This window comes from Benincasa hispida, chromosome 9 (genome assembly GCF_027475165.1).
Source record: "Benincasa hispida cultivar pf3 chromosome 9, pf3_genome.v1.1, whole genome shotgun sequence".
NCBI classification, from domain to species: domain Eukaryota; kingdom Viridiplantae; phylum Streptophyta; class Magnoliopsida; order Cucurbitales; family Cucurbitaceae; genus Benincasa; species Benincasa hispida.
This window is the reverse complement of record NC_143486.1, coordinates 11,873,167-11,896,832: the sequence shown is the minus strand read 5'-3', so window position 1 is coordinate 11,896,832 and position 23,666 is coordinate 11,873,167. Positions and strand designations below refer to the sequence as shown.

The window sequence follows — 23,666 nt, the reverse complement described above, 5'->3', positions numbered from 1 at the left end:
GAAGCCAATCTTTTCTATGTCGACATTCTTCAACAGATTTTTGTTCAGGATCCTCATTTTCAGATATAATATCAAGAGCAACATTATACGCAAAAATGTTCTCAATAATTACATTAATTCGATTCCATCTTTTTTCTGTCATGACATAGTTTATTGAAATCTCATTATTATCTTTAGGTATTTCACCTTCCTCACTAGTCATGTCGAGAATTTCTTTATGGGTATTTACATCCTCAACCATATATTTTTCACTATTAATTATTTTTCGTTTTCGAGGATTTTTATCTTTGGAACCGACTGGTCTACCATGCTTCTGGCGTATTCCAGACTCATTAGTGACAACTGGTTGTATTGGGATATCAATTTTTTATGGAACATTTGCGGCTGGTATATGTGGCTTAGTTACTTTCTTTGCATCTATAAATGCATCTGATAATTGATTTGCTATATTTTGAAAATGAATTATTTTCTAAACTTCAAGTTAACATTGGTCTGTACGAGGATCTAAATGAGACAATAATGATGCATTATGTATAATTTCTTTTTCCAACTTCTTAATTCCTCCACTTAATATTAGAAAATTTGTCTTATTAAAATAACAATCAGCAAATCGTGCAGTAAATACATCACCTGTCAGGGGCTCAAGATATTTAATAATTGATGGGGAATCATATTCAACATATATTCCTAATCTCCTTTAAGGACCCATTTTAATGCATTATGGTGGAGCAATTGGAACATATACTGCACATCCAAAAATTTTCATATGGAAAATATTTGGCTCATAACCATAAGTTAATTGTAATGGCGAGTACTTATGATAAGCTACTAGCCTGATGCGTACAAGTGATGTTGCATGCAAAATAGCATATCCCCATACAGATGAAGGAAGCTTAGCTCTCATAAGTAATGATCTTGCAATTAATTGCAAACATTTTATAAATGATTCTGCTAAACCATTTTGTGTATGAACATGAGCTACAGGATGTTCAATACTTATCCCAATTGACATACAATAATTATCACAAGCTTGAGATGTAAATTCACCAGCATTATTTAGACGAATGGTCTTAATTGTATAATCAGGAAATTATGCTCTTAACTTAATTATTTGATCAAGTAATCTTGCAAATGTAATATTTGGACTTAATAATAAACATACGTGTGACCATATGCTGGATGCATCTATTAATACCATAAAATATCTAAATAGTCCACTTGGTAGTTTAATGGGTCCACATATATCACAATGAATTCGTTTTAAAAATGCGGGTGATTCAGTCCCCACGTTAGATGGTGATGGTCTAATTATCAATTTTACTTCAGAGCAAGCATCACATGACAATTCATTAGATTGAAAAATCTTCTAGTTCTTCAATGGGTATCCATTTGAATTTTCAATAATTCTCCTCATCATTATAGATCCTGGATGACCCAATCGGTCATGCCAAATTGCAAATATGTCTGGATTCATGAACTTTAGGTTTATTGTTGCATATGTTTCAATTACTCGTATATGAGTATAATACAATCCAGAAGATAAAGCAAGCAATCTTCGAATATACGTTTTTCATTTGAGACAGTGGATATGATATATAGATATTCCACATTATTCTTACTATTGGTCTCAATATGATAACCATTGCAACGTATATCTTTAAAACTTAGAAGATTTCTCTTTGATTGACTAGAGAACAATGCATTGTCAATTGTAAATTTTGTTCCTCTAGGAAATTAATATTTACTTTTCTAAAACCTTCAACCAAGTTTGCAGAACCTGATATTGTATTTACTTTTGCTTGTAGCATTGTCAATTTAGAATTTTTTTTTATTTTTATTTGTAAGTATTGTATGTGTAGTTGAACTGTCTACTATCTTCTTTGCTCATTTTTTAAATACCCAACATATGAAAATGATCCATGTTTCTTTATTAAAAGAAAATAATTACAATGAGAAAAATAACACTTAAAATATACAAAAGTTACTAAAAAAACATGAAGATAGATAAAAGAAAATAACAATATTAAGCCTAGATATTCTCAAAGTCAAAAGAAACACTTGATCTGCCACCAACTGTGTCAATCTTCTCTTCAGGAGATTCAAAGAAGTCCGTCACATCCAAATTTATCATATGGGATGGGTCAAATATGTCTTTATTATGGTATGCAAAATTTGCTTCCACATTTTTCTCTTTTTCCTTCAGGGATGCTTGATAGAGGTCAACTAAGTTTTTTGACGTATGACAGGTACGTGACCAATACCCAGTCATTCCGCATCGAAAGCATTTATTTTCAACACTCTTTGAATTTTTATCTTGTGGAGTTTTTCCTTTGTGAGCATCATTTTGTGTGATTCTTTTGAAATTTAAATGATTAAAACAACCACCATGAAAATCATAATTATTTCTTCCTCTGCCACGGTCACGACCTCGACCGCGACCATGACCTCGATCACGATTATTATTAAAATTTATAACATTCACTTCAGAGAATGGTATTGTTCTTGTTGGTTGAGATTTATGATTTTTCATCAATAACTCGTTATTTTGTTCGGTCACAAGAAGACATGAAATTAATTTAGAATACTATTTAAAACCTTTTTCTCGATATTATTGCTGCAAGAGCATATTCGAGACGTGAAATGTAGAAAATGTCTTCTCTAACATATCAGCATCAGTAATTTTCTCTCCGCATATTAACAATTTTGAACTGATTTTAAATAATGCGGAGTTGTAATCACTTACTGATTCGAAATTTTGTAGCATCAAGTGCATCCACTCTTAACGAGCTTGAGGAAGAATAACTGTTTTTTGATTATCATACCTCTCTTTTAATTTTTTTCACAAGATACGAGGATATTTTATTGTAAGATACTCCATTTTCAATCTCTCGTGGAAATGATGACGAAGGAAAATCATAGTTTTTGCTTTGTCCTGACTGGATGTCATATTTCATTCTACAAGTTCATAGCATCCAGGTGAATTTCGGCATCGAGCACCCATGACAAATAATTATTGCCATTAATGTCAAGGGCTGTGAATTCTAATTTTGTAAGGTTTGTCATGACAATACTATCACAAAATATTATATTTATATTGAAAATTTAATATGTACTAAATATGAAAAATAATATTTAATTTATTAATTATAACGAAGAGGAAAAAACCGACATACCTTTAGGACCTACCTTTAGCGGAGAAAATGACAAAAGCTCGTGTTGATAATGTGTTATGAAAATTGAGGAGCACAATGAGAATATAGATATGAAAAATATAATATAATAATACTTTTATATAATAAATAAATAAATAATGAAATTATAAAATAAAATAACTAAATCATAAAATAACCAAAATCATGAAATTGGATAATATGAAAATTAGTGGAAGTGGAATTCTCACCAATAAAGGTGTTAAGATCCACCAAATGTCACTATTTACATAGGCACCAAGTATAGATACCAAGCATGAATAATTACATAGACACATAGGACAACATGAATGGTGACACATGGCCTTTGGGACACTAAGCAATGGATATCTATTTTCTATTATAATATTCATAATAATATTAGCAATCTTTACGAGACATATTAATCTTCACTCCACGATCCATACTACTCAAGAACCATCTATAAACTAATGTTAAACTTATTTAAGTACCAATTAAAAATCAAATTAGTTCGAGAAATAAATAGAAATGAAGTTTAAATTTGTAAGAGCTAAAAGTTTTTGGTTTGAAAATTAAAAAACCAAATAAAAACTAAAGTTAGGACAAAAAGTGTATTTTAATAAACCAATTTTTCTGCAACATGAGCTAGTATAGCACCTTCTATTGATTTACATATATATATAGATATATGCTATGAATAATAAATTAATAATTTAATTTGGTCGAAGGATATAATGGAATTAATTTGATTGGGTGTCTTTTGATCCATATTAAAATAATTATTCAGCATACTAAAGGATGTTTGGTTTAACTTTACACGTGTTTAATTTTTCAAAAATATCATTTGAAAAAAAAAATTAAAGTTTTTAACAACTTAAAATAGCTTTTGAAATCCTTTCAAAATCTATTTTAAACCGCTTTTATTGGAAAATTATTTCAAATGGTAAAATTGTTGAAAATATTTACAAGATAGAGAAAAATTTTAGAACTATCAATGATAGACGCTGATAGATATTGATTGACTTTTATCAGTGTCTATCAATGTCACCGATAAAAACTGATAAAAGTCTATTAGTGTCTATCATTGATAGTTCAAAATTTTTACTATATTTTGTAAATATTTTGATTTATTTTTTTATATTTGAAAACAACCCATTTTTATTGATATAAATAATTATTTAGTATACTAATGATGCAAACTTAATTGGGAACTCAAAAGAGTAATATTTAGGTGCGAGCTACCTTTACTTACACACGAACAAAATATTTTTTAATATTTTAAAAAGAAAATCAAATTACCAACCACTTTTAAATGGATACGACATGTGGCTGCACTCAAGTTTTATTTTATTTTATTATTTTTTTTTTTCTGATTTGAATGGTTGTGGGATTTTGGATGCCAAGGACAAGGTTAGGTTTTACTGTTTAAAATTATGATATTATCGTTAGATAACAATTTGATTTCTTATTTTTATTATTTGTTTTAAATTTTAGCTTATAAACATGGTTTTCTTTAGTTTAATTTCTATTTTATTTTACAATTATATGAGTTTGAGGGCTCAATTTTATTATTTGAGGATCAATTTTAACAACTATCGTAATTTTGATTTGAGTGTCTAATTTTAACACTTGTGTTTGAGAGTTTTATTTTATTTTTTACAATTGAAAGTTTGATAATATAATTGCAACTACCAGCATCTTTCATCTTGCTCTTTAATAAAAACATCTTTTAAAAACAAAAACAATAAAACTAGGTTTTAGGTCTAATTTTCATTCGATTCATAAATTTCAAGATGTTATACTTTTAGTTTTTAAATTTTTAGTTTGAATTCAATTTAGTCCTTAGGTTTCAAAATGTTACAATTTTACCATTGAGATTTAGGTTTTGTTTCAATTCTACCCCTAGGTTTTAAGATTTACACTTTTAACTTTGAGTTTTCACTAAATATTCACTTTTTAGTCTTGATGAGGATGGCTATCCAAATATCTCTGGTAATGACTCCATGATCTCTCTAGCAATGACCATGGTTTTATGCTTTTTAGTAAGCACATTAGATATGCTTGCTAAAATGTAGGTCCTGACTTTTTCATTAGCCCTGACCCATCTGTCATAGGCATCCCGAATATTTCGGGTTGCATTAGGATTGGGAAGAGGAGGACGTTCCTCTGTTCAAACGAATCTCAAGTCATCAACTATTAATATAGTATTTATGTTTGATTTCCAATTTGAATAACCCTCTCCATTGAACTTATTGGAGGCTAAGAGTTGTATAATTGAGTTTGACATGCTGAAGCATAAATAAATTCTATGAGTAAAATGCACCTAAATTCAATTTTAGCAAAAGTAATAAAGCACCCATACATCTTTATTTATTTGCAACAATACTTTATTGAGTCAGAATAAATGCTACCGAGGGGAAGTCAAATACTTGTTCACTAAAGCAAGACATTCTTGACTAAATACTATATCCAGAATAACTCTTATTCCTATAGTTATTTAGTTACCGTTTTCGGTCAATAACTTACTAACACTTAGTAACTCTTGTAAGTGTAACCCTCAATTTTTAGATTTCATAGAATAGTATGAATATGCCCCTGAAGTGGAAGACAATGTTCAAGCTGGAACTAAGAAACCCTATTCATTTATGAAGTTTGAGCTATTCTGAATATTATGTTACAACCCTCCGAGGGGATCACTGTAAAAATAACTAGCTAGTGCTACCTAAAAACAACAGTAGACGCAGCACACGAATCTCAGGATTCCAATTAATGGAATCCTGAAGTGGAAGACAATGTTCAAGCTGGAACTAAGAAACCCTATTCATTTATGAAGTTTGAGCTATTCTGAATATTATGTTACAACCCTCCGAGGGGATCACTGTAAAAATAACTAGCTAGTGCTACCTAAAAACAACAGTAGACGCAGCACAAGAATCTCAGGATTCCAATTAATGGAAGAGACCGTAGGATATGTTGACGCATTTCCTACACCCATTTATTATGAATTACTTCCTTTATTCACCTTGATATTGACCCATGCAAACAATTTCTGAATAGAGTTGTCGCAGTAAAAGTGACACGAAACCGAGCATGGATCTCATGATATGAACTCTTAGGGACGTGAGGGCTAAAAAAATATATCGTATATATTATTAATCTCCCATTGAATTGTTCTAATTGTTTGGGTATCTCTTGTACTTAGGTATATTTCGACTAAAAAACACTCTAAGTTTATGTGGTTTATCCAAGTATAACGTTTATATTTGGATTTAACATACGATGTTTAAGTGATAAAACCATTTTATTACCCCACACCGCTCACGCATGCTTATAAAACCAGTTAACAATGCTCAGTATTTTGGCTATAATCCCCAAGTAGCAGGTGTTACGTAAACTGTTAATTGAAATACCTCCAGCCTTAGACAGAATTATAGACCGATTGAGTTTGTAACCATGTTTTATAAGATTGACATATTTTAACTATTAAAATAAGTTGTTATTAAACCTAAGTGAGCATGCATCTTATCATTTTATAACTCTTATAAAATTATAGACATGCTATAACATATACTCAAGCATTCCATACATCAATATAACAATTATATTAAACTTATGAAACCCTAAACATGCATACTATATATATTATAACCAATTATAACATATATTGATGCATGAAACATGCTTTCCTATGGTGGGATTGTAAATCTATATGGCATACAATATGCACATACATATCCAAACCGACTTGAATCGGACCCAAACTGCCCGAACCGGCCCTCAAAGCTCAAAAAGAGGCTAAACCAGGCCAAAAGGGTTGAACTGGACCCTAGGCAGCTGAACCGATCGAATCGACCTACTCCCATGAACCAATTTATGAGTGCATGTGTTTCTGGTCTGGGATGAGCAGCGTTGCAACGACTCAAGCTTCAAGAAGAACAATGTTACAACGTTGTATAGGCAGCGTTGCGATGCTACCTGACAGTGGCTATTTTTTCCAGAATTTTTAGCTGACCTTACTTGCTTAAATCTTCAATTACAACCTAGTTTTAACTTTATTGACTCTAATAAAATTATAGACCCTTAATCACACATTAAGGCTCATCAAATAGAGCCACTTACAAATAAAAAACCATAATTAAAGAAGAATAATCTAATGCCAAAGTTGGATGAACATTATATCAGTCACCATAACATGCATGATTATAAATTCACCCACCAAACTCAAATTAACATTAATTGAGTGCTTAAATCGTGCTCTGATACCAATTGAGAGTAAACATGCATAAAATGGAAGCTAACAGAATCATTAACTAATCTAATTACACTTAATTTGAGTAATAAGCATGCTAAAACACAAAGTTTCAATAAAAAGGGTTTCAACTTGAATACCTTTGTAGATTTCCATTTGATCCTTGCTATATCCACGAAATTGACCTTCAATTTCTTCAGTAGACCACCAAGAATATCTTCTCTACTATTCTCAGCCTTGAATTGAGTGGTGGAGCTCTAAATTGAGAGGGAATCGAGAGTGGATTGAAGATGGTTTGAGAGAAAACTTTTTGACAGAATTTTCTTTTTCAAAAAAGAAAATGCATGTCTCCAAAATCTGATAGATCGTGTATTTATTAAGATTACTCATGCAAGCATTAAGTAAGTCAGCATTTTGATACTTCAAATTGCATTATAGAAGTGGGTTAGGTGTTGAAATGTAGAAAAATCCACCAAGACATCTCAAACTTGGATAATTCCACTAAAACTCAAAATTTCAAATTTAAATTAATTAATTATATTTAATTTAAAATTAAATTAAATATAATTTAAATTAAATTAAATTTCAAAATTTGAGTTTTCATTTTAAATTATTAATTTTTAATTAATTAATTAAACAAATTTAATTAATTAAATAATAATTTAATATCAAATATTAATTTAATAAAACACATAATTCACACATGAATCCTTATTCATTCAAACAATATTTAAATCATTATTTAAATATTTTGAACTCTCCAATTACATTTAACTTCAATAAATTTAAACGTTTATTATATCGAATATAATTATCCAAATCCTACTGAAATTGAATTTGAACATTTCAAATCCAAACCCTAAAAATTGAATTTGAACATTTTAAATTCATTTAATATTTTAATCCAAGGTTTAAATTTTTACGAGTTAGTAGAGGGACCTTATGGATCTACAGATCATGAGGTTCAACGATTTGAGATTAATCGATTAAACTCTTTAATCCTAATTAATCAATATTCGTTAACTACCAAGACATACCACTCTAGCTCAATAGTTGCACTCTTCTCACTATAGATATATTTTTGTCCACTTGATTTAACCATGATTAGTAAGTCGATCCTTTGTAGGTCGTTCAAAATTACCATTTTACCCCTGTAAATACATCTTGTTTAAGTCACCACTGATTCTCTATTGAACAATTAATTTATAGTTCAACTAATAAACCATGTCTCTCTCCATCATGAGATGGTGGGCCCCATTTGTTCAATATTATGAATCAGTACTCAAGAGAACAACCTATCTGTTAACCCTAAATGAGTAGGAGTGAATTCCATATTGCAGGACTATGTCCCCAACTATTTATCCGATTTTATCCCCAAAATGAGAGGTTTATTGAGCAGTGTTGTTGAACTACTCTCACCTATGTAGATCAAAAGATAATCCCGAATAAACAGGAGTTCATAGTTAGCTCAGGATTAAAGATCAAGTTACCCTAGGTCATCGAATTGAAATAGTCAGTTTTAACAGTAAACGATCGTTATAAAGAAAAGTGACTATTTCGTGGATCGGTTTATGCAAACGTTTTTTTTTTTGCATAGGATGCCCCCATTCGCATGTCTTCACATGAACGATTTCGAGATCACATTATTTGTATCAATATACAAAGTGGGTCACATCCATAGTGTCTCCAGGATGAGGTACACAGTCTCATCCATATACTTATAGACCTTTTAGGCTATATACTATAACTTGATCCTCTTTTATGTCTCTACATAAAGTTAAAGTATTCATACTCTAGCTATGGGTTCGTTTATTGGATTTTATTATAGAGTGCAATTTCAATAATATTATTGAAAATAGAATATGTTTCATATAGTACGAACTGCGAGTTTAGGACATTCCGAACATGGAGCAAGGAGTTGGTTATTATAGTCATAGATTATTATAGTTAGATTATAATAGTTTGTATTTAAAGTATAGATTATTTTAATTTGGGTTATGATAGTATGCTTTTGAGAGGTAAAATATTTTAATTTGAGAAGAAAAATAGTAAACACTGTAGTAAAAAATAAAAAAAATAATGAATGTAAAATAGTAAAAATTGTAGGAAATGGAGTTTTAAAATAGTGTTGACGGTAGCTAATTGAGGGTTTTGAAATAGTATTTAGTGTAGCTAGAGGTGGTTATCATAGTGTTAAAATAGTCCTTGCCCCAAGCATCCTTAAAAGTATGACTAGAAAAAAATGTGTTTTTTTATTAAAAAAAATATTTTTGTTTAAACATTTTTTTATAGAAATTCTTTAAAATACACTTTGAAAGTGTTTCAAAAATTATTTTGAACAATTGTCACACTTCAATTTTTTTCTAAAATAACTTATTTTAAAAATTAAATATTTAAAAAGTTAAATCAAATACAACTTGAAAGGTGTTTCCGAAAAATTTGGAAAAAAAAATGTATTTTTTGGTCGATGTGTGGGAACGCTTTGGAAGTTATCTAATTAGAAGGCTATTAAATGAATTGTTTTTAAAAAAGATTTAAAAAAGAGAGAAAACAAATCCCGTGTAAAAATAGAAAAGGGAAAAGACCCGACCCGATTAAGCCTCACGTTACTCGCTCCAACCAACTACCCCGGGAAATGTCAACGAAATTCCAAAGCTACCCAAACCAAACCATATGTTATTTCCCATATATACAAATTAATTAAATTTAAATTTTATATATACTCCTATACCTTCAAGATTTACAATATTGTCATTGACTGAAAGTATTGGTTTCTATTTCAAATGTTAAAAGGATTTGTATTTTAAGGGTAGTTTTGAAACGTCTATAATTTAGTAAGTAATATTGCAACATTTACAAGTATAGAGATATTTTTTAAATAAGTGATGAAGTTCAATGTTTTTTTTTTTGTATAATTTATCATTTAATTAAATTCAAGTTTAGTCTTTAATTTTTTAGGTTCGTGCATATTTGGTCTCTAAATTTTAACAGATGAGTTCTTAAGCAAATAAAATGTATAAAGATTTGACCATCTAAAATGAAAGTATACGTCAATTACTGCTATGCTATATTAATGTTGATTTTTAGACGATGGAATATAGTTTAATGGAAGTATGAAAAAAAATATTTTTTTTCTATTTTTCGAATAAACATTAACTTTATACATATATAGCATTTTTTTCGACAAAAGATTATTTACTACAAGATGTGTCATGAAACTATCAATTTCAGCTTAAAAATTTGTTACCTACGAGATTCAAACTCTTGTGATAAAACCTATGTACTTAGCGGGCACACGCCTTAATTACTTACCAAAAACGATCTAATTGAACACACAAGTTATTTTTAAATATTAACTTTTTATACATGAATGAAATATTATTTTGACAAAAAAATATTTACCATTAGATGTGTGATAAAACTAAAAAAATTCGTTGCCTAAGAGATTCAAACTCTTGCAAGGAAACCCCATGTACATAGCAAGCACACACCTTAACCACTTGGCCAAAGCGACTTAATTGAACATATAAATTAATTTGATGAGTAGTCTTTAAACGTCTATAATTTGATGAGTAATATTGCAACATTTGTAAGTATATAGGTATTTTTGAAATAAGTGATGAAGTTCAAAGTTTTTTTTTTTTTTTTTTTTTGTGTGTGTAATTTATCCTTTAATTAAATTCAAGTTTAGTCTTTAAATTTTTAGGTTCGTTCATATTTGGTCTCTAAACTTTCACTGATGAGTTCTTAAACAAATAAAAGTATAAAGATTTGAACATCTAAAATGAAAGTATATGTTAATTACTGCTATGCTATATTATTGTTGATTTTTAGATGATAGAATATAGTTTAACGGAAGTATGAAAAAAATATTTTTTTTCTATTTTCCGAATAAACATTATATATAAACATTTTTTTCGACAAAAGATTATTTACTACTCTTGTGTCATGAAACTAAAAATTTTCGTCACCTGAGAGATTCGAACTCTCGCGGGGAAACCCCATGTACTTAGCAGGCACACGCCTTAACCACTCGGCCAAAGCGACCTAATTGAACATATGAATTAATTTGATGAGTAGTTTTGAAACGTCTATAATTTGATGAGTAATATTGCGACATTTATAAGTATAGAGGTTTTTTTAAAGAAGTGACGAAGTTCAAAGTTTTTTTTGTATGTAATTTATCCTTTAATTAAATTCAAGTTTAGTCTTTAAATCTATAGGTTCGTGCATATTTGGTCTCTAAACTTTCACTGATGAGTTCTTAAACAAATAAAAGATATAAAGATTTGAACATCTAAACTGAAAGTATACGTCAATTACTGCTATACTACATTATTGTTGATTTTTAGATGATAGAATATAGTTTAACGGAAGTATGAAAAAAATATTTTTTTTTTCTATTTTCCGAATAAACATTATATATAAACATTTTTTTCGACAAAAGATTATTTACTACTCTTGTGTCATGAAACTAAAAATTTTCGTCGCCTGAGAGATTCGAACTCTCGCGGGGAAACCCCATGTACTTAGCAGGCACACGCCTTAACCACTCGGCCAAAGCGACCTAATTGAACATATAAATTAATTTGATGAATAGTTTTGAAACGTCTATAATTTGATGAGTAATATTGCAACATTTGTAAGTATAGAGGTATTTTTTAAACAAGTGATGAAATTCAAAGTTTTTTTTGTGTGTAATTTATCCTTTAATTAAACTCAAGTTTAGTCTTTAAATCTTTAGGTTCGTGCATATTTGGTCTCTAAACTTTCACTTATGAGTTATTAAACAAATAAAATGTATAAAGATTTGAACATCTAAAATGAAAGTATACGTCAATTACTGCTATACTATATTAATGTTAATTTTTAGACGATGGAATATAGTTTAATGGAAGTATGAAAAAAAATATTTTTTTTCTATTTTTCGAATAAACATTAACTTTATATATATAACATTTTTTTCATTTGTCGCCTACGACATTTGAACTTTTGTGAGAAAACCCCATGTACTTAGCAAGCACACCCTTAACTTGCAAAATGACCTAATTGAACACACAAATTATTTTTAGATGTGTGATGAAACTAAAAAAGTTTCGTCGCCTGAGAGATTCAGACTCTCACGGGGAAATTCCATGTACTTAGCAGGCATACGCCTTAACCACTCAGTCAAAGTGATCTAATTAAATATATAAATTAATTTTAAACATTAACTTTTTATACATGAATGAAACATTCTTTTGACAAAAAAAAAAAAAAAAAAATTTACCATTAGACGTGTGATGAAAGTAAAAAAATTTATTCTCAGGCTCTCTTCAAGAAATCCCATGTACTCAGTAGCTACCCATCTTAACCACTAGGCCAAGGCAACATGTTTGAAGAACAAAACTATTTTAAGATATTAAATTATGATGAAAACTTAAAACTTATTTTATTGAAAATCGTACTCCAAAATATTCAATATTTTTTTTAAAAGAAAAAAGTTATGGTGGATACAATTTGTTTAAAATAACAATGAAACCAAATTAAAATAAATAAACACATAGCTAATTTTACACTCCCATAACTAAATATAATGCTTGAATTAATATTAATTTCTTAATACTCGATAAACATTTACCAAATCATAATGGAAAGTGGTGTAATCGTAATCAGATTTCATTCATGGAGGTGGATCAACCATAATAAATTTGAGTCGCAAACATAATTTGGTTATTTTTTATCGCGTTTACTTAGAATTACAAATTTGTCACATTTATTGTTATTGTTTTTATTAATACTGTAATAATAACAATATATGTAACGATAATAGTAACGGTAACGATAACGGCTAGTGGGTCTCACATAAATTTCAAAATAATTAGATTGTACACCCCCAATTTCCCAATCAAAGTGTGGTCTTTGATTACAAAATTCAAAGTGGATCCCACATTTTATTAAAATTACGAAATAAAATAACAAATGTAATCAAATGAGGTATACTCTTCAAATTATCATTGATTTATTATGTCTATGATGGATACACGAGACCTTAATCAATCTAATCCAAAAAATTTAATCAATTGAACTAATTCAATAGAAATAAATTTCTAATCCAACCTAATTTCGTTGAATTTTGTCTTCGAGTCATTTAAATGAAGAGCTGAAAAGAAAAAAAAAATACACTAATCACGTTTTTTTTCTTAATAATATGGCGGTTATTGGATGTGTAGGTCATAGTCAACCAGAATCTGTTCATAAGAAACAGCGTCAACCGTTCAGTATGGTAGAAAATTGTTATTTAAATAATCTTAGTGGAATATTAGTCAAACGTTGAAACGCTGTCGTTCAAAGTTTTGGTGCTCCTCTTGTATATTGTGCTCGCGCTTCTCCAACTGCCAAGAGGGTTCCTTTTTACATCTTCATTTTCTTTGGTGTGCGGTGTTTGGTTTAGATTCTACATATTCATTCAATTTTTGTTACTTTAAATCTTAGTTTGTTTGTTGAAGTTTCTAACTTTATAATATATATATATATATATATATATATATTATAAAGTTAGAGTTTTAATATTTTTGTTTGTTTCAAATTCAAATATCGCTTTCATCTTTATACTTTTGATTTTGATTTATTTTGGTTGATGTATTTTCAAAATGTTCATTTTGATTTTGTACTTTCAATGTTGTTCATTTTGATTCCTATATTTTCAAACTTATACTTTCAATTCAAGTTTGATTCATTTTGGTACTTGTATTTTTAAAAAGTGATCATTTTGGTTCCTTTATTTTCATTTTTATAGGACCAAAATGATTACTTTTTGAAAATTCAAGAATTGAAATGAATCAAAGGGACCAAAATGAACCAAAATTGAAAGTATAAAGACAAAAATGAACATTTTGAAAGTACTAGAACCAAATGAAATAAAACCAAAAGTATAGAGACCAAGATAGTCATTAGGCTTTTTTTTTTTTTTTATAATAAAAAAAAGGTTTCTTGTTCTTAAAATAACACTTCTTATTTATTGACGTGTGAATTTTCTCATGTCCATTTCCACTTGGTTGCTCTTCAACTGAGTTGACATGCACAAGAATCAATATGTCACACTAAGTATGATATCGTGTTACATAAATATGGATGTCTGAATCAACAAAATCTAAGTGTTTAATAGGGAAGTACTAGCTAAATGCTTGCCTGTTTGGGGGTTAAAATTTATATTTATATGACTCTCGTACTGTCATTCGCTTAGACCTTTTGCTCTAATGATGGTGTTAGAGGTGGACATGTCGAGGTAATTAGGTGACAAATACAATTAACTCAACTGGATGATCACCTATTTCGTGTGAGGGATTTTCAGCTCGATATGTTTGGCTCATCCTTTGGAGATATCTTGTACTCTTATGTCAATGTGGACTTCAAGTGTCTTCTATTTCCCTTAATAAGAAACTAGTTCTATAATGTTAATATGTAAAAAAAAAAAAAAAAAATAAAAATAAAAAAAAATTATATATATATATCGATTATTAAGGGAAAATTAAAAAATCTAAATTACACGTAACTTTTTTTACTTAAAAAGGATTAAAAGGGTCTATTTTAAAAATTCATGAACCAAATTTACGGGTAATCTTTTCTAAAATTAAATATATATGTGGATAATCTTTCAAAATAATAATTGTGTAGCTAAGTATTGTCAATGAATAATCAATTAGACGTACACGAAGAGAAGTTTGTAAATTGAGGATTAAGGCGGACGAAAACTAACAGAAAATGCATCTCTCCTCCCACGCGAAAATTTGTTCAATATTCTTCTTTCAAAATACAACCATCTTTTAAAATAATACATTTAAGAGTATGACCCCATTTGGAAATCACTTAATTTTTTTAAAATTTGAGCTTATTTTTAGTTTTTAGTTTTTTATTTTTAATTTTCATAATTTAAGTCGATTTGATAACCATTTCATTTTTAGTTTTTGAAAATTGAACATATTTTCTCGTAATTTCTTACATTGATTTGTATCTTTCTTAAGTAAAATAATCAAATTGTCATCAAAATTCTAAAAACAAAAATTACTTATTAAAGACTTTTTTTTATTTAGTTTTTCAAAACATTGATAAATTAATAGTAGATAGTAAAACAAGAAATTTAGAGATAGACTTAATTTTAAAATCTGGCTTCGTTTGGTAACTATTTCGTCTTTTATTTTTTATTTTTGAAAATCAAGCCTATTTTTTATCCCATTTGTTACAATAATTTGCATATTTTTTAAGTTCAATGATTAAATCCTGAGACAAAATCCAAAAACAAAAACAAAATTTTAAAAGCTAATTTTGTAGTTTTCAAATTTTGGTTTGGTTTTTTGAACAATTGACAATAAATGAAGAAATTTGGAATTGGAAGCAGTATACATAGACTTAATTTAAAAAAAAAAAAAATAATTACCAAAATGGACCTAAATAATTAACAAACCTATCTTTTTAACTTGTTATCCTTGTTTAAGAGACATTTAAAGTTATAGTAAAATTTTAAATTTTAAAAACATTTATAAAAAAAAAAATTATACTATATACTTTTTATAATTTTTTTTTGGATTTTGAAAACACACATGAAATAGATACTAAATAAAAGAAATCTCAGAGGTAATAACAGTGTTCATAAACTTATTTTTTTAAAAACTAAAAATGTCAAAAATCAAGAAATTATCAAACAAAACCTAATTAAGTATTCTGATGAATCATATTATTGGATCGAAATTCAAAAGAATGGTAGTTGAATGAAAAGCATGGTAGTTGAATGCAAATAATTAACATTTTTTTATTTTTTATTTTTTATCTGTTTATTATTATTTTTTTTATTATTAATAATAATTAAGAAAAAAAAAGAGGTCTGAACAATACGACCTCTCTCTCTCAAGTCTTTCCAGATTTGTTAACAAAGTCTCTCAACTATCTATTATATTGTCATTTATTTGACTAAGTGAAAAAAGAGTAGAGATAAATAATAATAATAATAAAATATCCCAACACTAAATTTTGAGGTAGTTGGGTATGAAGAGAAAACAAAACTGAAATCAGCAAACCTGTCTCAATGAAATAATAATTCAATAATACGTAGATGTTAAACAAATATCAACATTAATTTTCTTTACAAAATAACTGATTATTTATTACTGTGACTATACTTTTAAAAATATATATATCCGAACCTTTCATCTCACTTGTGTTGTTTTTTCTTACAAAAGGATGGAAAAATGTTTTATTAATACATTGTGTAAATTTAATACAAACATTTTGGTAACAATTTTAATTTTAGTTTTATGTTATTGAAGTTCTCACCCTTTTTTTGAAAAAAAAAAAGCTTGGATTCTTAGTCAAAATTTGGAAACAATAACAAGTTATTGAAAACTACAACTTATTTTGTAACTATTTGAGTTTTGAAAATTGTGTTTGTTTTCTCATTTGAGTTTTGAAAATTGTGTTTGTTTTCTCACAAATTCTTTATTAATGATGTTCATATTCCTTGGGTAGACATTTAGTTCATTGTCAATTTCCAAAAACAACAATAAAATTTTGAAAATTAATTCGTTTCGGCCTTGTCTGACAATAATTTTGTTTTATGTTTTTTGTTTTTGAAAATTAAGTTTATTTCCTCCACATTTCTTACAATGATTTGTATATTTCTTAAGTAAATGATTGAATTCCTAACCAAATTTAAAAAACAAAAACTACTTTGTTTAGTTATCAAAATTTGGTTTAGTTTTTTAAACCATTCGTGAAAAGCATATAACAAATGAATAAATTTGGAGGTAAAAGTAGTGTCTATAGGCTTAAATTTTAAAAACAAAAACAAAAAACAAAATAGTTACTAAACGGGGTCTTAGTTTTCAAAATATGACTTTTTTTTTAACAATCCTAAAAATGTAAACAACAAAACATTGAAACCACTAGTAAATGATGTTTTTAGGCTTGATTTCTCTTCTTCTTCTTCTTCTTCTTCTTCTATTAAATAACAAAAATCAAACGGTCACTACAAAAATTTTGGGCTTTAATGCCAGTTGAAAAAAGTAAAATCAGATGTATAATGTCGGTTTTAAAAAAAAAAATAGATCTTTAATGTCAGTTTTAAACTCACATTGAAGATGGGCTACAATGTCGGTTTAAAACCAACATTAAAGACCTCTCTCTCTTTTTTTTTTTTTTTAACTTTATTAAAAAATATCTTCTCCATTTCATATCAAATCTTCTCTCTCCTTTCACTTCTCTCTTATCAAACCCTCTCTTCTCTCCTTAGCTTGGCCGTGCACATCACTTCTGATCGTCGTCGTCACTGGTGTTGCTTGGATCTCCGTTGTCGTGGGCTTCTTCCAGTGGTGGGTCATCATCGTGGGTGTTCTCCAGTTGTTTTTCGGTTGGTTTTCATCGGCACGTGGGTGTTCTCTGGGTGTTCTTCGCCGGCGCGTGGGTGTTCTTCATTGTTCTTTGCGTGTTCTTCTGGTGGTTGTTCGTCGTGGTTGGGCGTTCTTCGTCGTGGTTGGGTGTTATTCTCCAGGTGTTCTCCGGTTGGTTTTTCGGTGGTTGTTTGTCGTGGTTGTTCTTCAAGTGGGTCAGCTCGCTGTTTGTCCAGCTAGTTTCAGTTGTAAAGGTGGATCGCCGATGTGGATATATAGATTTAGTTTGAAAAGTTGGCTTGATTTTTTAAAAATATGGATAGAAAGTGGATAAGAAAATAAAGAAACTTATAAGTAAAAATAATATATATAAGTTTATTTTTTTTTAAAAAAAATAATTACCTTAATAAAGCCTTATATTTTGAATTTTAATGACAATAGATGGCTGATGGCAGATGATAAAATAAGCTGGTTAATGAATTATTTTTGCCTTGTTAATATTTAGTTTTGAGAGATTGCTTTTGCAAAAATAAAACAATTATTATTATGTGCTAAGATCAGCTGAGCTCAATGGTGAGAGGAAAATGCATTCTTTTGATATGCATTAATTTCTATGTGCTGATGGTCATATGTTGAACTGAGGAATATGCGTTAATCGTGTATGCGATGACCATGCATTCCTATCACAAGTTTTCTTGCTCTCTTGCCAAGTATAGTGAGAACGCAAGTTTCTCAGGATGATCCGAGGTTGAACATAGGGACTTATAACTGTATGATGTTTGCAATGTATTTGAGACGATGAATAAAAGTAAAAAGAAAGAAGCTAATGGATTACGCGCTACTCCTACTCCTAACTAAACAAATTGAGCAATGGAAGTTTGACTATGAGAATTGGTAGAGATGCGGCAGCTGTTAACGTGTAATAAGGTGCATGGAGAAATAGAATTGTGGAGGGAATAAATTTACCGCATCATTATGCTTCGTCGCAAGAGTAATCCTGGCTCGCCACACTAATACATCGCACACCTCTCGTTGGTCAGTCGCATGCTTATATCTCTATAACGCATGGTTGCATTGAGCATAAGATTATTCCTATCTCTAGGAACACTACTTACTTTGCTTACTGAGTTATCCTCTCGGGCAGTTAGTTATAGCTACTCAACTCATAGACAAGTATTGCGATAGCCTTGCACTAAGCAAAGCAGATTGGCTCGTTATACTCGCATAATGCACACCGCTCGATGGTTTACTACATGTGTCATACCTCTATACCGCAGTATGGAGTATGCGATACCTCTTGCAATCAATACTTAATTAAATGATGAACGTAAACGATGATAAAGAAGAAAAAGATGATGAAGATTTGAAGGAACTAAAGAGATGCATTGATTACAAAATGTATTAATGTCTTTAGCTAAAATGTAATACAATATAGAGATAAGAGGAGAGGTAGAGAGCTAGATGTAGGAAATCTCTTGCTTCCATCAGAAGTACGTCAAGGCTGCCGGTGGTGCCATGGATGGGTGGTGGAGAAGTCTCTCTCGAGCTTTATCTCCGGCAAAGCTCTGATCGTCACTCGGAAAGAACCGTGGGAGTGAAAAACTCTAAAATAATGTCTTGCTCACGCTCTCATTTGTGATCACAAGAATCTACCTAAGGCAAAGACTAGGATGGATTGAAGTTGGGCTCTAAGGCTCTATTTATAGAGCTTAAACGTCGACAACATTGGTAGTACCACTCTGAATCAATGCCACTTCTGATGCGGTAGGTGAAATGTCAGCATCATCTTATTTTTTTTATACTCCCAAGGTATGAATTCATGATTGTTTCTTTTGAAGTATCAACGCATTCCACCCAACTTGCGATCAATCTTTTATCACGGTTATCACTCTATAGTTGTAGCATTCGATGCGACGAATTAATCTTCATGAAGATTAACGCATGCGATCAACTTTGTGATGGTCTGAGATCAACACATGTGATCGATTCCTGTAATAGTTACAAAAATAGACATTTTAACACAGAATAAATATAGGGTTAGCAAGGGTTTTGATGTCGGTCGACGCAAGCTCACTTTTCGACATGAATTCTTAGTATTATCAACGCATATTCTTCTCATCAGCCCTCATAATTCTAAGTGAAAGACTATAATAGATTGTATTTCTACAAGCTATCACACTCTCAAATTTAGAATCATGCTTGTCCTCAAGCATGTCTTATACTAAGGAAATTCAAAACTAGCCCTCTGACTCTTCCTTTGCGTTGATCAATTTCTCATAATATAGTTCATTTGCACCTCTAACCTTGACAGCAGCACTCTCCTCAAACTTAGCTACTTCTTTTGAGAAATATTTTATAAGTCTAATTCTGACAAGCCTCCGCTCAAAAACTTTTTACTCATCATAGATAACTTTGCTTTTAGTTTTTTACAATGCGATTGTTTAATACGATTCAAAGCTTTGCGATTCATTATTGGATTGAGGTGTTGAACTTGGTTACGCTCTTTGTTTTGGCTTGCCTCCACGGGTGTCATGTGGGCATCCAACTTCTGTTGCATGCCATATTTAACTTTAACTCTTGTCTTAGCTAATTTTAGTTTGCACCAGACAGAGGAATTGTTATTATACGTTGATTCTGGTCACCTACTTTCGTTTTGGCTTACTTGCACGGGTGTCATGCGAAGTATCCAACTATGGATAAGTGTCTTTCACTATTTTAACTCTTATCAGCTTGGGTTTCCCCTTTGCGCTGATAGTAAAGTTTTTATTATGATGTTTTTTTTTCTTTTTTTGAATAATCATCGCAATGTTAAGAAAAATGATGCATTTGCTCGGACCACTACCACGCCCAATTTAGAGAGTGGCAGGGTCTTTGCCAAAAACCTAAAGACAAACTCTTCAGAAATGCAGTAAAAGAGGTTTGAACAGAGGTTTGCACATTATAAAACTTAAGACCGTCAAACCTTGAAGAAGCTACTAAAGCAAGGTGAACCATGTGTCGTTTAGTTAGTGGATGTAGTGAATTTACATATCATCATGGATGCTAATCTATCAACGCAAAAGAAAGCAAGCGGATAAAAAAAGAATTTCAAAAGGATAATGCATAAAAGATAACAAGAAAAGAGATGCGAGCAGAATATCAATTGCGTCAATACTCAGAATTCATGCAGAGGAAATAGCCATGCGTTGAATGATGGGCAAGATTCTTCTTTCAAAGCAACACACCAAGAGGTAATTATTATCACACCACAAAGAGCGAACACAACACCACATCCACGAAAAGCAGCCGCAAATCCAAAACAACAATAATCAAACAAATAAAATAAGAAGTTAACTAGGAAAAGTAAGTAAAGATAAATAGAATACGTCCCTAGAGAAATTGGAGTGAAGTCACCGCAAAGACTCTTCCATGTAGGAGATTGAACTCGATTGCTTGAGTCAAGGAACTCATTGTCCCGACCATTGGAGCTTCCAGCATTCATTGGCCGTATGGCGATTACCATGCTTCTAAGTTTGCTTCCAACTCATGTGACAGATAGCCTTTTGATCTCAGGGGCAATATTGCATTTTAGCGCATCACCTTTACTCAAATTGAATTTGCAACTTGGTCGCATAAGCCACAATACGCCTAAGAGTAAAAGGGTGCCTATGAAAACACAAAACTTAACAAATTATTAGATGTCAAGTCCCCGACAACGATGCCAAAAACTTGGTGAGAGGAAAATGCACTCTTTTGATATGCATTGATTTCTATGCACTGATGGTCATGCATTGAACTGAGGAATATGCGTTAATTGTGTATGCGATGACCATGCATTCCTGTCATAAGTTTTCTTGCTCTCTCGCCAAGTATAACGAGAATACAAGTTTCTCGGAATGATTCGAGGTCGAACACAGGGACTTGTAACTGTATGATGTTTGCGAAGTAATGCGTTTGAGGTGATGAATAAAAGTAAAAAGAAAGAAGCTAATGAACTATGCGCTACTTCTACTCATAACTAAATAGATTGATCAATGGAAGTTTGACTATGAGAATTGGTAGAGATGCGACAACTGTTAATGCATAATAAAGTGTATGGAGAAATAGAATTGTGGAGGGAATAAATTCACCGCATCATTATGCTTGGTCGCAAGAGTAATCCTAGCTCGCCACACTAACGCATCCACACCTCCTGGTCGTCAGCCGCATGCATTATATCTCTATAATGCATGGTTGCGTTAAGCATAAGATTATTCTTATCTCTAGGAACACTGCTTATTTTGCTTAGTGAGTTGCCCTCTCGGGCAGTTAACTATAACTACTCAGCTCATAGACAAGCATTATGATAGCCTTGCACTAAGTAAAGAGGATTGGCTCTCTATACTCGTGCAACGCACACCTCTCGGTTGTTTATTATATGCGTCCTCTATACCGCATGATTAAATATGCAATAACTCTTGCAATCAACACTTAACTAAACGATGATAAAGAAAAAGAAGATGAAGATGGTGCTAAAGGAACTAAAGATATGCATTGATTACAAAATGTATTAATGTCTTAAGCCAAAATGTAATATAATACATAGATAAGAGGAGAGGTGGAGGGCTAGATGTAGGCAATCTCTTGCTTCCATCAGAAGTATGTCAAGGCTGCCGATGATGCTATGGATGGGTGGTGGAGAAGTCTTTCTTGAGCTCTATCTCTGGCGAAGCTCCGGTCGTCACTCGGAAAAGGTCGTGAGAGTGAAGAACTCTCAGAGAATGTCTTGTTCACGCTCTCATCTGTGATCACAAGAATCTACCTAAGGCAGAGACTAGGATGGATTGAAGTTGGGCTCCAATGCTCTATATTTATAAAGCTCACACGTCAACACCATTGGTAGTCCTGCTCTGAATCATTGTCACTTCTGACGCGGTAAGTGAAATGTCAACATCATCTTATTTTTCTTATACTCTCAAGGTATGCGTTTATGATCGTTTCTTCTGAAGTATCAACGTATTCCACCCACCTTGCTATCAACCTTTTATCACGATTATCACTCTGTAGCTGCAACATTCCATGTGACAAACTAGTCTTCATAAAGATTAACGCATGCGATCAACTTTGCGATGGTCTGGGATCAATGCATGCGATCAATTCCTGCAATAGCTACAAAAATAGACATTTTGACATAGAATAACGCATGATATAGGGTTAGCGAGGGTTTTCAGTGCTAGTCGATGCCAACTCACTTTTCCACATGAATTCTTAGTATTATCAACACATATTCTGCTCATCAGCCCTCATAGTTCTAAGTAAAAGGCTACAATATTTAGGGGAGAGATCCAATTTTCCTCCCCTAAATATTATAAAAATAAAATAAAATAAAGAGCTAACGTCATAAATAGCAAATTTTAAAGTTTCATTTGGAAAAGTAGCAAAAACTTTTAAAAATCATAAAAATAGCAATATGCTTTTTTAAAATAAAAAATACTAATTAAAAATATCCAAATTATCCCTGCACACTAAATCTATTAAAATCATACATCACAAACAAAATCAAATCCGAAGAAGCTAATTCAACACAAATACAATGTAATGTAACATTGGATTACATTAAATCAGACGTCTTCGAACACCTTTTGTTATACAACAATCAAAATTATCACTAAACTCCAAAACAATCCTTAATTTAATTTGAAGCCAATCATATCATAGAAAAACCAAAACTTTAATAAAAACCTTTTAAAAAAAGCCTTTGATAATCACCTAAATATCACCTAAACACTGCCGACCAATTCCTCTTACAACCACAACGACAACAGTAACAATGGTGTCTGAAAAATAACTGTGGAAAAGAGATATGAAGAGTGAGAGAGAAAATGGAAAAAAAAAGAGTGAATGATATAGGAAGATCCATGGCACTTA

At 30.6% G+C, this 23,666-nt stretch overlaps 2 non-coding genes across 2 annotated transcripts; both read right to left on the bottom strand.

Moving 5' to 3' along the window:
• Nucleotides 1-11,384: 11,384 nt before the first annotated feature.
• TRNAS-GCU (transfer RNA serine (anticodon GCU)) lies at nucleotides 11,385-11,466 on the bottom strand. The gene has a single exon. It is a non-coding gene; the product is annotated as a tRNA-Ser (tRNA).
• A 438-nt stretch (nucleotides 11,467-11,904) lies between these two features.
• TRNAS-GCU (transfer RNA serine (anticodon GCU)) lies at nucleotides 11,905-11,986 on the bottom strand. Its single transcript has one exon. It is a non-coding gene; the product is annotated as a tRNA-Ser (tRNA).
• Nucleotides 11,987-23,666: the final 11,680 nt, after the last annotated feature.